At 34.2% G+C, this 13214-nt stretch overlaps 1 long non-coding RNA gene across 1 annotated transcript; it reads left to right on the top strand.

The window, feature by feature from the left end:
* Window positions 1-4492: 4492 nt before the first annotated feature.
* On the top strand, window positions 4493-6798 carry LOC149490066 (uncharacterized). Its single transcript, XR_016318380.1, has 2 exons — window positions 4493-5285; window positions 6235-6798. It is a non-coding gene; the product is annotated as an uncharacterized LOC149490066 (long non-coding RNA).
* The last annotated feature ends 6416 nt before the right edge of the window (window positions 6799-13214 follow it).

Raw genomic sequence — 13214 nt, 5'->3', positions numbered from 1 at the left:
AACAAACAGGTCTCAATAAAGTAAGCTTCAAATTACGGTCAAGTGTTTAATAGCTGTGTTTTACCTGAAAATAAAACACATATTAAATACTTACCTATATTTGAAGCTTACACTTAACGTCCACCTGTTGTGGATTTCGACTCAATGAAAAAACATCCAGCGCCCGCACATTATCGTGCGCCCCGCCACCTGGTGGAGAGGTGTGCGAGAGAGATAGCATATATACAACGGAAAGAGAGGGCAAAATAGGCGGAAAAAGCTAGGTACCTTCTCAATAAAGTAAGCTTCAAATATAGGTAAGTATTTAATATGTGTTTTATTTTCAGGTAAAACACAGCTATTATTAAAAAAAATTACAAATTTTACTCAATTATAATTATATGTATTAAAATTTATCATTACAAAAAAATATATATATACAGTTCGGTTACATTAATTAATAAAGGAAAAATAGAAACTTTCGTCATTGGCTAAATTGCAGGATTAACGATTTAAAACGTGTGAGAGATTGACTGAAGATGTCTATGTCTTGAGAGATACCAGTGTGCTTGTTGTACTCATGGGTGAGTCTGACTATTGGTGAGTTTTTACCAAGGTTTGTCCAATAAGAGGGGGCACTAAAAAGGCAACGAGCTTGACGAGGAACTCTAGATGGTACATTAATATTAAATCTGGTTAGTAACGCTGGACAATCGAAACCATTATTAAACACTTTATACAGAAACAGAAGATCAGCTATAGTGCGACGCGATTCAAGAGATCTCATATTGAAATATTTAAGTCTGTCTTCGTAGCGAGTCACTGATTTCATGATACCAGCTCGGTAAGCCAGCTGGCGGACAAGTCTCCTTTGAATTCCTTCGATTCTTTTTCTGTGAGTCTGGTAAAAGGGATTCCAGACGGTACTGCAATATTCCAAACGGCTACGTACGAAGCTATTATAGAGTAATAGCGTGGTAGACCAGTTCTTAAATTCTTTTGAGCTGCGCAAAATAAAGCCAAGTGAGCGGTACGCAGATGCAATTATGAAATCGTAATGCTCTGTAAAACGTAACTGAGAATCTAAGTTTACTCCTAAGTCACGAATCGTTGAGATTTCTTTTAAAAAATTACTATTAATATGATATTTAGATATGATTTTATGACGGGTTCGAGAAAAAGATATTTGATAGCATTTACCGCAGTTTAGGTACATTCTATTGGTTTCGCACCAGTCAGTCAGCCTGTTTAGGTCAGTTTGCAATAAATCAGAGTCAGTAGGATTATTTATTTGGCGAATCAATTTTAAATCGTCAGCAAATAAAAAAGGGGTACTATGTTTGAAAATTCCAGGTAAATCGTTTATAAAAATGTTGAAAAATAATGGGCCGAGCGTCGAACCTTGAGGAACTCCTGATGTGGCTGAAAAATATTCAGACTGAGCACCATCTAGGACCACCGACGATTTTCTATCCCTTAGATAAGATGTACACCAATTTAAGAGGTTTCCAGTGATGCCTGAATGTTTGAGCTTGTCAGTCAGTATACTGTGGCTGACCTTATCAAAGGCCTTAGAAAAGTCAGTATAGATGGCGTCAATCTGATGACCACGGTCCACGATTTCTGACACATCAGTTATAAAGGCCACCAAGTTAGTGTTCGTGGATCTTTTATTAACAAAACCATGCTGATGGATAGATAGAGTATTTTTGACAGTAGCATATAAACGGCTGTATATAAGGGATTCGAAGACTTTAGACATAGTAGAGAGTATAGAAATAGGGCGATAATTGGAAATCAAATCCCGTTTACCATTTTTATGAATAGGTACTATCCGTGCCAGTTTCCATTTAGTTGGAAAAACTCCTAGTTGTAAAGAAACATTATATATAAGTGACAGTGGAAACGATAAAGCTCGAGCGCAAGAAGACAAGAAAATAGGTGGTATATTATCTGGCCCGGCACCCTTTGATCTATCCAGTTTTGAAAGTGCTCTGTAGACAGCCTCTTTAGATATATAAAATACATTTGTGAATCCAGGAATTTTTACTTCATTTACCAGAGAATAATCAGGCGAACTATGTGGTGGTTCAAAAACAGACGAGAATTGCTTTGCAAATAGATTGGCGATATCCATCGAGTTATTTGCAACTTCTGAATTCAGAAACATTTGCGACGGATAACTGGATCCGCCCTTTCGCAGGTTTTTAATATGCGTCCAGAAAATTTTGGGTTGAGTTTTTACTGCATTCTCTATCTTGTGTAGGTATTTCTGATAGCAGATGTTAATTAAAAGGGCACTTTCCTTACGCAAATATTTAAACTCCAGTATGTCCAAGGGATTACGATACTTTTTAACTCTAATATGTAGCTTCAGTTTATTTTTAAGCAGTTTAATCAATTGATTTGAATACCAAGGTGGATAACAACCATGATATCGACAAGTTTTTGGAATATGCTGTTTAATTATAATATTAAGAAATTAATGAATAATTAAACGTGAGTAATTACATATCTTTTTTAACTAAAATATAATTTCCTGTAAGACACTGTATTCGGTTACATCCATGTTACATCTTTACTGCATGGTGTAAAATGTAAGATTTGCCAAATAAAAGCTACAATTAAAATCTTGAATTATTTCAGTTTTAATCTGATTTTTTATGTTGGAAGGGTAATAAAATTTTACTAGTGAAATGATGAATACCCACATTTGCAATAAACAAATAATGAGATAGAATAAAAACTACAGTTAAATATTTAGTATTCGATGTTTTTTTTCAATTGTCAATATTGAGATATTGTTAATAAACACTCAGCGGCTCATACAGACAAATAGACGTTCTTATTTTCATTGCGTTAATGTTTATTTTTCAAAAGCAAAAAATAAGATATGATTAAAATATTGTGTACGGTAACTCGTTCATCACTTGCACCTCAGACTTCGCACGGCAAAATAAGACCTAAAACGCCTCTCTCATTACGACATAAATAATAAGGCGTTTCGTGCAAGACAAATTAATTCTTACGCCCCAGGGAATTGAGGATATATTGCGCAGCACACATCATGCTGTGGAGAATTTAATTTTCAAAGTTTTGAGGTTCATTTGAGGGGATTCGTATGAGAAATGTGATGTACAATAAAATATGTAGATGCGATGCTAAATGCGCGATCCGTTTTAGTAATTGCTTCCTTTGTTCTGACAAATGTCATACACGACTGAGAATGTGACGTCATAGAGAAGTTTTTCGTACTACTTGCTGTAAAGAGAAAGTGTAAAGCGTGTTGTAAATCTTGTAATTTTGTCAAGTTTGTGAAGTTGTATGGAGAATATTACTTTTTATGCAATGAATTAATTTGAAATGGCTTCTTTTAACGGTTACAACGCAAGTGAAACTGAATCCGTAATCTGCATCCACTATGATCCATCATGTGCAGTGAATTATGTGTTTTAAAGGAAATTTCTATAGATTATTGAAGTGAAACTTCACGTCATGGATTAAGGCGAAGATTTTGGTATCTTGGTATCTTGCCAAAGAAGTTTCACTTCTGACACGTGCGCTCAGCACACACGATCTTATTATATTTCATAGGAATCTTCACTCTGTCTTAAAATCTTTATTCATACATATAAATACGGTAAATACCACTACTGCAACGGATTTATTCAAAGAGATGTAGATTCAAAGATTGAATCTTGTTAAGGACGCTCAAAGAACGATAACTTTGTATCTATACCATCTATACAAACCTTTTCATTTCGTAGATCTGTTACTTAATAGTGCTATGAACTAGTGACCCAGCCCGGCTTCGGCTTTAACCATGAAAGTAAATTTATTGACGACTTTGTTCTAAACTATCTAAATGTAAGCAAAATTTTATCAGAATAGAATGTATTTACAAATAGACCTTCCTGATAGGTATATGATGATAAAACAAGTTTAAAATTTGTTTTATCATCATATACCTTGTTTATCGTCTAATTTAGGAGTTAACTACAGTAATAATACTTCTTTCTGCTTCTTCAAAGTTATCTATACTAATATTATAAAGCTGAAGAGTTTGTTTGTTTGTTTGAACGCGCTAATCTCAGGAACTACTGGTCCGATTTGAAATATTCTTTGGGTGTTAGATAGCCCATTTATCTAGGAAGGCTATAGGCTATATATCATCACGCTAAGATCAACAGGAGGGGAGCCACGCGGGTGAAACCGCGCGGTGCTGATAGTTAAAAATAAATCTGTAATTTTTAATATCGATATCGATGTTCTTAAAAAGTCCTATTTATTAAGACACCTTTCTTTAACATTAGAAAGTATACCTTCTGTATCTCAGATCTTGAATCAACTGGGCCAAACTGAAGTCAGGAAAAAAATATAAGACCAAACGAGGCCGCCTTTAAAGTTTATCATTGTTCTTGAAGGGCTCTTGGAAAACATGACTGAGTTGGCATACAAATAGATGATTCAGCGTTTCTATAACCTTTAGTTTGATAGTTGGATACATAATTGTCCGTATTTATGCAAAATGGAACCACTCGACAAATTTCGTTTTTTACTTTTATTGAAGAATACTCATTCAAAAGTGGTCTAAATTCTTATACAAACAAGAACCACATGATTTTTACGTTGGAAACAAGGTATACTAAAAGCAGAAAGGAACCACCAGCAACAACGAATAATACCATATTAAGCAAAACCGAACCACAGCACCACGGGACTGCTTTGTTCAAACAAATAAACGATATTATTATCATGTCATTTTATACAAAACAGATCCACACCTACTTGGTACCATTATACATTACACATATTTCTATTAATAACAATTATTTTTAATACACAAAATGGAACCAGGTTTCTGTGGTATGGTTATGCGTAAAATAAATACATAATTTAATTGTAATTTTTTATTGCAAAATAAAACCACAAGCATTCGGTTCTATTATGCATAAATAAATATTGTAAAACATTCTGAAACCCATCATCGCTATATGGAACCAAATGCCTTGACTTGTTACAATGCTTCTCATCTTTAAACAACGTATTTCATTACTTAAATAGCTCAAAGTGCAAAACTCCAATTTTTTAAGTAAAACGTCGAACATCTGTCAATATAGGTGACATTCAGCGAAGTAGTTCGAATACGTGACGGTGTTTTTTTCCTCCGCGAAGTAAGTTCTATTGTTTTTGTTAATTACCTTTAAAATTAAATGTGAAAATGTTTAGTAATAAATAAATAAGCAAGCAAATGGTAAGAAAAGCATTGGAGACGAACACCGAAGATAATAATGAAGATACAACGGGTAAGTAGTTTTATTTAATGCATTTAAGTACTTATTGAATCTGAGATGCAGGTAGGTACGCTTTATCCACTTTTGATTCATTCCCGATTGTGGTGTGATTTTAAGAAGATAGTTCATTAAGTAAGTACAAGAGGAATCCTCTGTGGATTTACGTATTTTAACGACAATGTCGTTGTTCACGAAGGCGCGGCGAGTCGAATTAAGAGTCATTTTGTTACGATTCATCTGTCATTGTGAGATGAAACTACTAAAGTCTAAACCCTGTTTTAAAAATAACTGTCGATGATCTAGGTACCTACCTACTATTTTGGTAAAATACGTTTAGATTAAGATTCAGTACAGTACATTCAGCCACATCATTCAGCGCATATAATTATTATTTGTTTGATTTTAAACCTCGCGCGGCTACTGTTTTGACCGGAACAAGGCCCTAGCCTGCGAAATTCAAAATTTTAACAAGTTTATTTAATTTTTTGCTAGGGTTGCCACTGTTGCGTATGATTTTTAGGGTTCCGTACCCAAAGGGTAAAACGAGACCCTATTATTAAGACTCCGCTGTCCGTCTGTCTAGTGTCTATCCCTCTGTCTCATGAACCGTGACAGTTAGACAGTCGAAATTTCATATTATTTATTTCTGATACCGCTGTAACAACAAATACTAAAAAAAGCAATAGCAAATGCAATAGCTTAATAAATATTTAAGAAGCTCCCATACAATAAGCCGTGATTTTTTTTGCCGTTTTTATAGATAATGGTACGGAACTCTTCGTTGCGCGAGTCCGACTCGCACTTAGCCAGTTTTTTGTACATGGCGCATGTACATACAACATATTCATAGACACGGCTTTATAAGAACTAATAATATTTTGCTGTCGCCATATACCTACCTACGTATAAAAGCCACGCGGCTTTATTGTTTTGATTGAAAGCTTTTTTCTTTTTATTACAGAAAATAAAGAAGAACCTTATACGTCGCTGCTTCTGGAGAAGCTTTCTTCACCTTCTAGCGATATTCAGTCCATATTACATCTCATTCCACAAGATGCACAGTTTTTATAACGGTCTCATTAGTGATGATGCAATAGAAGACCACATAGATGGACTAGACACGGTGGATTTCGAAATCCAATTTGATGATAACGTCGAATAAACGTCCTATATAAGTATTATTTTATATATTTTATTAATTAAAGCTTTAATTACGATATTATAAATACATAGTTTCATTTATATCATTAAATCCCTGGGATGTGGTTCCTTTTTGTATAAGAGAAAACCTATCAATTGATAAATGTTAAAAGGAACCACATGCACATTTTCTTAATTATCTAGAAAGTTTAAGAATATTCAGTGCAAATTTATATACACATACTTAAATAAGTAATTTATCAATGAATTTAAATAAAATAAATTTTAATTTTACTTCATCTAACAGAGCTGCAAATGTTTTTGTAAATCCTTTGATATCTCAGAAGTGCGTTTTTGCTGGGTGGTTCCTTTTTGCTTAAATACGGACAATTCAGTGTGCCTAAGTCGATTTACATGTACTAGGCAATTTAATTAGGTCCATTGGTATAGGACATGAAATAGTTACGTAATACGTAATAACATTTCAAAGAGAAGCATAAAAACAAGCAAGCGTGTGTGGCACACGTTTGAATAACTCTGACAGCTTTTGTTAGGAATCTCCATCCAAGGTCTGAGGATTATGATGATATAGTTTATATTGCTATACACAATATTTATTCAAGTGACTTGCCCCGTCTTCGCATGAGTGCAATAATTATGTATGTTATGTACATATAAACCTCTTGAATCACTCTTCCTTTAAAAAAATGGTCATCAAAATGCATAGCGTATTTTCAAAGATCGAAGTATACATAAACAGACACATAAAAGGCAGAAAGCGACTTTTATTACTATCTAATTAAGACCTGTACACATTAATTATCCAGTATTATCAAAAATAAAGTATTGTAGGTATAATAAAATATCCAATTATATTATTTCTATCCAATAAAAAAGAGGGTGTGTACCCTCTTTAAAAGTCTCCCTTTATCACCTTAAGCTTGAGTTTATTGCTTGTCTTACGGAATTCAAGATGAATGATAACAATTTTATCTTTTTGAACATTTCGGTATTTAAATTTAGACATAAAATTATACTGTTTATCAATCGTAGATTTTTCCTTATAAATTACAACTCATTAAATTACATTCACAGAGTAGATGTTTGAAATAAACTATGTATAATCCATACTAATATTATAAATGCGAAAGTAACTCTGTCTGTCTGTCTGTTACTCAATCACGCCTTAACTACTGAACCAATTTGCATGAAATTTGGTATAGAGATATTTTGATACCCGAGAAAAGACATAGGTTTTATCCTGGAAATCCTACGGCAACGGGTTTTTCTTTGAAAGCGCGGGCGAAGCCGCGGGCGGAAAGCTAGTAGTATTATAAAACAGAATAATAGTGTTGTTTGTTCAAACGCACTAATCTCAGGAACTTGGTCCGATTTTAATAAATATGTCAGTGTTATAATATAGCTCATTTATTGAGAAGACTATAATATCAAATTCAAAATTATTTATTTGCCAAAAAACACGGTATACAGAGATGTTAACACGTTACTTAGATGGAGCGATGCGAGTAAAACCGCGGGAAGTCAGTATTAAATATAAGTAAGTATACTTCTACATTTTATGGTTTAATCTTATCTTGTGTCTTTACGCCTTCCTCATTAACAAAGTCTTTTAGGAATTATCTTAGTTTCCTAGAGAATCGTGCGTTAAAAAAGAAACTTTATTTTAACACTAAACACAAAACTTTTTGTACATATTCCCACCAAAGCTAGTGCAGTTTTTATTTGAAGTCATATTTTTCACCTCAAATAGAGGGAGTTTTTATTAGAACTGACGTCGTACAACTTTAAGCCGTAACACCACGTAATACTACAAAAGTTTGATAATCATTTTAATTAACATTGTCGTGTGGTTATGTCACAAAAAATGTATGAATAACAGCCACAGGGAAAGCATTTTATATTTTTTAATACAGCTTTTACTTAGACTGCCTCCTTGGTACAGTGGTTGACGCGTAAGCGTAGAAACGAGGGGTCCAGGGTTCGATTCCCGGTGGTGACGAAGAAAAAAAAATGTCTCGGTCTGGCAGGGCACAGAAGGCTGATCACCTACTTGTCCCTAAAGATAATCGATCAGTGACACAGATGTATGCATAATGCATCTGCCCCTTACCCCACTTGGGGACACGGGACTTACTTTTTACTATGATATACATTAATATGTACGGTCCTAGACTTATCTGTTCAATCCAGAATTCACAAAATGTATTAGTAATAAATTTTCGTTGATCAATAATCTGGTTGATCGTGTTAGAAAATTGTTATTTGTTTCTACGTTCAATTGTATTGTTTCATTAATTTACACGAGCTACCTTTTACTTGAGTGACCTAGAAAATGAGATTTAATGAATCATACAGTAGTAGTACCCTTTGGAGCAGTTTGAATTTTTTTTGAAACTAACGACCCAGCCTTCGCACGGCTGCAATGCTGATGATATATAAACCTTCCTCTCCAAACACTCCATCATTAAAAAGAATCGCATCAAAATCCGTTGCGTAGTTTTAAAGATTTAAGCATACATAGCGACAAGCAACTTTGTTCTGTAGTGAAACTGTAAAATGCATCTCGCAAGGGATTTTCTAACAACTAAAGTAAAATATACTTCACTATTTCTCTCACTGATTAATTAAATCCAACTCCGAAGGTTGCAGTTAAAAATACAATTCGATAGATGTGAGAGACACTAATGAAATCCACAATACCTTTTTCAGTGACACATATTAGTTTCCTCTCCTTTTGGAATCCGTTCAATCGTATCGTATTTTAAAGGTTTCCGATGTATTCTTGGAGGTACTAAAATAGGTAGTTTTATATGGGAAATAACGAGGGATTGTTGGGGAAATGAATGGAGAAGGATAATTGTTTGTTATTAACATTGTCTTTGAAGGTAGATATTATAATATAACGTTTGAGAAAAAGTGTAGTTTTTGAAGTGAAGTACCGTTGAAGTTTCACACCTGACACGTGTCTTTCTCTTACAGTTATCAAACTTATATTATCACCGGTTTCTCAAGATAGAATTAATTATAGTAGAAACAAATTCTGAATTTTAATTCAAAAGTAAATCAAGCTTAAAAGTCATAATTAAGAAAGATCTAAATTTTGACCCGAGACAAAAGTGCCTTTCATATTATTTGATTTAGTAAGCTGGAGATAAAGGAGATTCCTCAATAAGTCTGAAAACCCTTACTCATTTTAAGTTTGAATTGTAAAAATACGGTATCAAATTACGCCTTCTTCGATGGAGAAAGGGTTTTGTTTAATCGAGGTTTGCATTGTGTTCTTCAATTAAGAGACGGGAGTTATTGTACGGTTTGGTTAACGGCATTAAATTATTGATTGTTATGCGTAAAGGGAATGCAAAATGCTGTTCAATATTAGTACGATTCATTGTTATTTATTACATACCTGATTGATTGATTTTTTACTATTTACGTGAGCTGATGATCAGGTTGTCGTAATATTGGCTATTTAGCCAGTTTTACTATGTTACATTACTTGAATTCCTAAACTATGAAATCTCGTTTTATGCATTATAGAATTGGAATGGAATTCAATTGTTGATAAGCTTACATTAAATTTTTATTTTACCCTAAAGCGTTTTTCAAATAAGTTTTGGTCACAACTTCAGGTAATGTTGATTTTAGTGCGCTATGAAAAGGTACATGTAAGAAAGTCATAAAATATTATCTACTGTTACGCTTCCTAACTTTTATACAAGCTTATATCATATACTGATAGGTCCTCTAGGTGCAATAATGCACACGTTTCAGACAAAAATGCACCTCTCGGAGATACTACGGTCTGGTACAAAATTGGTCTACGTGTACACTCAGCAGATCTTAACATAGTAAAAAGAGAGAAGTATGATATCTTCGAACAAAAGTACATCGCGCCGTTTGTATGTATGTACGCGGAGCGCTTGGCCACGCCCTCTGTTCGTGTACGTACGCACACACACAACGCCGCTCGGTTCCTACTCATAGACCGGTCTCGTGAGGGCCGCGCCATTGCTGTGAGCAGTCGGTGTTTGTTTATACAATTATATCAGATATCAATGTGACAAGTGACAACCCTGCGCCTCGCGAGTTTAGGTACCGTGCGGTAAACGCTGGCAGTTGGCCTACTTCTCTCTTTTTACTATGGCAGAACCTCTTAACGCGACGTCCACGATGATTTATATTTAAAACGAGATGTGTTTATAAACTTCTGCCAACTTGAACTAAAGCGCGACTCATCGGTTCAAAACTTTCGTTTTAGGCCATTCATTGGTAGAAATGTTCGTGCGATGACGTCATACTTTCGGTTTTTAATGGATTTGTTGAATTTTTTTTATGTTGATTTGATGGTATTAAATGGATGTCATTTTGAGTGGCACAATATTTCGTTATGCTTTATGTGCGTGAATTTTATGTTTTTTGTGATAAGTACATAGATTTGCTAAATGTTGATGTAATTGACTGCCAGATCATTTTGATATTTTGCTTTCTTTGTATGACGTTCCTCATCCAATTTGAATCGCGTGGATTCTACACATTGACTTCATTTTCCACTTGGTTATCGAGAAAAGCAATGTCAGTCAGTCAGTAAGTGGTCAGTGGGTGTTTAAAGAAATGTAATAATGTTTTCAGAATATCTGATTAACCCATTGACCACCGAGCGGCCCGATCAGGCCGAGACATAAAATTATACTGTTTATCAATCGTAGATTTTTCCTTATAAATTACAACTCATTTAATTACATTCACAGAGTATATGTTTGAATTAAACTATGTATAATCCATACTAATATTATAAATGCGAAAGTAACTCTGTCTGTCTGTCTGTTACTCAATCACGCCTTAACTACTGAACCAATTTGCATGAAATTTGGTATAGAGATATTTTGATACCCGAGAAAGGCTATGTCCTTTCTCGGGTATCAAATCTCGGGATCTCGGGTCTGTTTTATCCCGGAAATCCTACGGCAACGGGTTTTTTATTGAAAACGCGGGCGAAGCCGCGGGCGGAAAGCTAATAGTATTATAAAACAGAATAATAGTGTTGTTTGTTCAAACGCACTAATCTCAGGAACTTCTGGTCCGACTTTAAAAATTATGTCAGTGTTATAATATAGCCCATTTATTGAGAAGACTATAATATCAAATTCATTTAGTTGCCAAAAAACACGGTATACAGAGATGTTAACACGTTACTAAGATGGAGCGATGCGGGTAAAACCGCGGTAAGTCAGTATTAAATATAAGTAAGTATACTTCTACATTTTTAACCGACTTCAAAAAAAAGGAGGAGGTTATCAATTCGGCCGGTAAGTATGTTTTTTTTTATGTATGTACACCGATTACTCCGAGGTTTCTGAACCGATTTACGTGATTCTTTTTTTGTTTCGAATTGGTCCCATAAAAATTTTATTCGGATAGGCCCAGTAGTTTTTATTTTATGAGCTTTTTGTCGGTATTTGTAAATGTTGCAAGTGCAAGTTTGAAGTCGGTTGTTTTTAACGCAGTTATCACTTGTATGGTTTAGCTTGTAACTTTTAACTTTATCTTGTCCCTTGTGTCTTTACGCCTTCCTCATTAACAAAGTCTTTTAGGAATTATCTTAGTTTCCTAGAGAATCGTGCGTTAAAAAAGAAACTTACTAAAATTTTTAACACTATATGTATATACAACTTTTTGTACATATTCCCAACAAAGCTAGTACAGTTTTTATTTGAAGTCATATTTTTCACCTCAAATAGAGGGAGTTTTTATTAGAACTGACGTTGTACAACTTTAAGCCGTAACACCACGTAATACTACAAAAGTTTGATAATGATTTTAATTAACATTGTCGTGTGGTTATGTCACAAAAAATGTATGATTGCAGCCACAGGGAAAGCATTTTATATTTTTTAATACAGCTTTTACTTAGACTGCCTCCTTGGTACAGTGGTTGACGCGTGAGCGTAGAAACGAGGGGTCCAGGGTTCGATTCCCGGTGGAGACGAAGAAAAAAAATGTCTCGGTCTGGCAGGACACAGAAGGCTGATCACCTACTTGTCCCTAAAGATAATCGATCAGTGACACAGATGTATGCATAATGCATCTGCCCCTTACCCCACTTGGGGACACGGGACTTCACTTTTTACTATAATATACATCAATATATACGGTCCTAGACTTATCTGTTCAATCCATAGATTCAAAATATTAGTAATAAACTTTCATTGATCAAAACTCTTGTTGACCTTGTGAGAATATATTATGTAATCTTTTCTTCGTTCACTTCATATTATTTCATTAATTTACACAAGCTACCTTTTACTTCATTGTCCTATATTATATTATACATTACAGAAGATATAATATACTTAACGAAACTAGTTGTCAGTATCTGGACCCTTTTATTTGAGCAGTTCTAATTTATTTTGTTATGAATGACCCAGCCTTCGAACATACATAAAAACCTACCAAATACTCCATCAATAAAAATAATCGCATCAAAATCCGATGCGTAGTTTTAAAGATTCATAGGAACAGATAAAGATACTTTGTTCTGTAGTGAAACTGTAAAATGCATCTCGCAAGGGATTTTCTAACAACTAAAGTAAAATATACTTCACTATTTCTCTCACTGATTAATTAAATCCAACTCCGAAGGTTGCAGTTAAAAATACAATTCGATAGATGTGAGAGACACTAATGAAATCCCGCTACAATACCTTTTTCAGTGACACATATTAGTTTCCTCTCCTTTTGGAATCCGTTCAATCGTATCGTATTTTAAAGGTTTCCGTATTC

The sequence above is a fragment of the Colias philodice genome, chromosome 3, assembly GCF_061535455.1.
Source record: "Colias philodice isolate Cphi_HAF_F1 chromosome 3, ilColPhil1 Martin Lab GWU primary, whole genome shotgun sequence".
In the NCBI taxonomy this organism is placed as follows: Eukaryota; Metazoa; Arthropoda; class Insecta; order Lepidoptera; family Pieridae; genus Colias; species Colias philodice.
This window is presented reverse-complemented; position numbering and strand designations above follow the sequence as displayed.